Source organism: Schistocerca cancellata, chromosome 3 (assembly GCF_023864275.1).
Source record: "Schistocerca cancellata isolate TAMUIC-IGC-003103 chromosome 3, iqSchCanc2.1, whole genome shotgun sequence".
Lineage (NCBI taxonomy): Eukaryota > Metazoa > Arthropoda > Insecta > Orthoptera > Acrididae > Schistocerca > Schistocerca cancellata.
Window position 1 is genome coordinate 909,849,500 of NC_064628.1, and position 4,204 is coordinate 909,853,703.

A 4,204-nucleotide genomic window follows, 5' to 3' on the forward strand; every position below is an offset into this window, starting at 1 on the left:
AAATAAGGGAAATAACGTTTATAAATACGTGGTATAGATTTCGACAACATCTGGTTTCGTACCTAAAGAAAAAATGGTCGCTGGTTAACACACGCCTGCACAATACAAAAACGGAGCCGCTGCTAAGATGGCCAGTCGCGACGGTGCAATAGGAACGGAACTGTAAACAAAACGGTGACGCGTGGGATAATCAATTACCCTACGATTGTACACTACTGGCCATTAAAATTTAACTGACAGGAAGAAGATGCTGTGATATGCAAATGATAAGCTTTTCAGAGCATTCACACAAGGTTGGCGCCGGTGGCGATACCAACAACGTGCTGACATGAGGAAAGTTGCCAACCGATTTCTCATACACAAACAACACTTGACCGGCGTTGCCTAGTGAAACGTTGTTGTGATGCCTCGTGTAAGGAGGAGAAATGCGTACCATCACGTTTCCGACTTTGAAAAAGGTCGGATTGTAGCCTATCGCGATTGCCGTTTATCGAATCGCGACATTGCTGCTCGCGTTGGTCGAGATTCAATGACTGTTAGCAGAATATGGAAGCGGTGGAGTGAGGAGGGAAATACGGAACGCCGTGCTGGATCCCAACGGCCTCGTGTCACTAGCAGTCGAGATGGCAGTCATCTTATCTGCATGGCTGTAACGGATCCTGTAGCCACGTCTCGATCCCTGAGTCAACAGATGGGGCGTTTGCAAGACAACAACCATCTGCACGAACAGTTCGACGAAATTTGCAGCAGCTTGGACTATCAGCTCGGAGACCACGGCTGCGGTTACCCTTCACACTGCATCACAGTTAGGAGGGCCTGCGATGGTGTACTCAACGACGAACCTGGGTGCACGAATGGCAAAACGCCATTTTTTCGGATGAATCCAGGTTCTGTTTACAGTATCATGATGGTCGCATCCGTGTTTGGCGACATCGCGGTGAACGTACATTGGAAGCGTGTATTCGTCATCGCCATACTGGCGTATCATCCGGCGTGATGGTATGGGGTGCCATTGGTTACACGTCTCGGTCACCTCTTCTTCGCACTGACGGTACTTTGAACAGTGGACGTTACATTTCAGATGTGGTACGACCCGTGGCTCTACCCTTTATTCGATCCCTGCTAAACCCTACATTTCAGCAGGATAATGCACGACCGCATGTTGCAGGTGCTGTACGTGCCTTTCTGGATACAGAAAATGTTCGACTGCTGCTCCAGCCAGCACGTTCTCCAGATCTCTGGCCAACTGAAAACGTCTGGTCAATGGTGGCCGAGCAACTGGCTCGTCACAATACGCCAGTCACTACTCTTGATGAACTGTGGTATCGTGTTGAAGCTGCATGGGCAGCTGTACCTGTACACGCCGTCCAAGCTCTGTTTGAATCAATGCCCTGGCGTATCAAGGCCGTTATTACGACCAGAGGTGGTTGTTCTGGGTACTGATTTCTAATGGATCTATGCACCCAAATTGCGTGAAAATGTAATGACATGTCAGTTCTAGTGTAATATAGTTGTCCAATGAATACCCGTTTATCATCTGCATTTCTTCTTGGTGTAGCAATTTTAATGGCCAGTAGCGTAGTTAAGGGTTATATGACGTAGTGGTGGGGAATGTGATTTATACGCGATATTTACGTTATGTTTTTTTAAAAAAACTTTGCTTGGTTTATATGAGACTTCGCCGTAAATATGGAGTGACGTAAATTGCTTTTATATCAGCTCCTCGTTTTCAGACGAAGAATTTCTATTAGACTTCATGTAATTAAATGGGGGAAACCAATAACGTTGCCATGAGATGGAGCGCTGGTCGATAGCAGCGGAGGCTATCGAGGGCGGACGTTGGCAGCTTCCTCCTCCTCCTCCCTCTCCCTGCTCCGCCCTCCCCACTCACCAACCCCCTGGTCCAAAGCGCAGCCCCGGCGGAAGCGGACGCGGCGGCCACGGGCGGTCCGCCAGGAATGCGCCGTCCACGTCGCTGTCAGCAGCGCCGCCTCTGCCGCTGCGCGCTTACTCAGCACGCGACTCTAGGGCGGCACAAAGGGAACCTGCCCCCTCCCGCTTTCCCCATCACACCTCACTCTGCAAACACGCGCCCCTGGCCGTATATTGCGTTGGCAGGAATTCACCCGTCCCGGCGCCGGTGCGCGCGTCACTCTCCAGGAATTCCAATAATGAAACCGTGCCGTCACAGCAGGCCTCGTGTCTCAGTGAGGTTTATGATTCAGCTGCAGTCCAAGGAAGGAGCGTCACGGGTTAACGCCCAGTCGACTGCGAAGTCACTGAACACGAGAACGAACTGGTGAAATCTGGAGGAGAATCTGTTAGATGCCGATCGGATTTGCGAAAAGGTTAAGGTACGAGATAGGCAGTTCTAGTGTTCCTCTTAGTAACAGAGAGAAGACACAGTCGTACGATTTATCGACCGTGGAAAAGCTTTCGATAACGAGACTATTTATTTCAAAAACAGTCTTTCTTTCTCTCTTTCTTTGTCTGAGCCTTGTCCCGCAGTGACGCAGGGTCGGCCATGGTCAATCGGATGTGGCATGGTAAGTTTAATGGGTGGCCAGATGCCCTTCCTGCAGCCACCCTGTACCCCCCTGGGAAGGAATTAGTGTATCCCAGCTGACTGTGTCTAATGTAAGCCATGGAATAGGTCGAATGTGTTGCAAATGTCTGCGAGTCGTGTAACTGAAGTGGAACGTGGAGACCAGCCCGGTATTCACCTAGGGGGATGTGGAAAACCGCCTAAAATCCACATGCAGGCTGGCTGGCACATCGGCCCTACGTCGTTATTCCGCCGGGTGGATTCTATCCGGGGCTGGCGCGCCTACCCGTGTCCAAGATGCCGATCCTTAGCGCTCTCGGCTACTCTGGCGGGTTATTTATTTTAAAAACATACACGCCCAATATACTCCCCTCCTCTATCCCTACAACGCCCCATGCGAATTTTCCATTGATGGAAAGAGTGCTGAAAGTCCTCTTCGGTGAGCTCCTAGATGACTCGTGCCACTTTTTTTTTTCACTGCTTCAGCGGACAGAAATTTGTTTCTTTTAATGCAGATTTGATCTCGGGGAATAGACAGAAGTCACATGGTGCTAGCTCAGACGAATAAGGCGCGTGTTCCAGAACTGAGATGCTGTACTTCACCAGAAACATCTTAACAGTGAATGTTGTATGAGCCAATGCATTGTCTTAATGCAGAACCCACGAGTTGTTCTTCCACAACTCGCATCGGATTTTTCTTAGTTGAGCAAGAACCACAAAGTGGTAAACCTGATTAATAATCTGACGTTCAAGAAACCAGAGAAGATACACAGCTCCATAAATATCGAAAAAGAAAACAATCATCATAGCTTTTAATCTTAATTTGCTCATTGGACCTTTTTTCGCTCTCGATGAAGCATACATAGCCCTTCCATTGCATTGACTGGCACTTAAGTTTCTGTATCATAAGCGAAAAACTAAGATTCGTCACACATTATCACTCTTTCTATGAAATTAGGATAATCTTCAGTGGTATTCAAAGTGTCAGTACAAACATTTTCATGAGCTTCTTCTTGTTCGATCGTGAGAATTTTTGGTATCCATTTCTCACACATTTTTCTCAAGGTAAACTGCTTATGTCGGCCAACGGCGTTGCCGCAGTGGTAACACCGGTTCCCATCAGATCACCGAAGTTAAGCGCTGTCGGGCTCGGCTGGCACTTGGATGGGTGACCATCCGGTCTACCGAGCGCTGTTGGCAAGCGGGGTGCACTCAGCCCTTATGAGGCAAACTGAGGAGCTGCTTAACTGAGAAGTAGCGGCTCCGGTCTCGGAAACTGACATAAGGATGGGAGATCGGTGTGCTGACCGGATGCCCCTCCATATCCGCATCTATTGACGCCTGTGGGTTGAGGATGACACGGCGGCCGGTCGGCTACGTTGGGACTTCATGGCCTGTTCCGGGTGGAGCAGAGTAGAGTAAATTGCTGATGTCAAATTTTCCTTACGCGTTCTTTGTCAGTTCAAAATGGTTCAAATGGCTCTGAGCACTATGGGACTCAACTGCTGTGGTCATAAGTCCCCTAGAACTTAGAACTACTTAAACCTAACTAACCTAAGGACAGCACACAACACCCAGCCATCACGAGGCAGAGAAAATCCCTGACCCCGCCGGGAATCGAACCCGGGAACCCGGGCGTGGGAAGCGAGAACGCTACCG

At 49.3% G+C, this 4,204-nt stretch overlaps 1 pseudogene; it reads left to right on the forward strand.

Annotated features, from left to right (window-relative positions):
• The first annotated feature begins 3,627 nt into the window (after positions 1 to 3,627).
• Positions 3,628 to 3,745, forward strand: LOC126177293 (5S ribosomal RNA; annotated as a pseudogene).
• Positions 3,746 to 4,204: the final 459 nt, after the last annotated feature.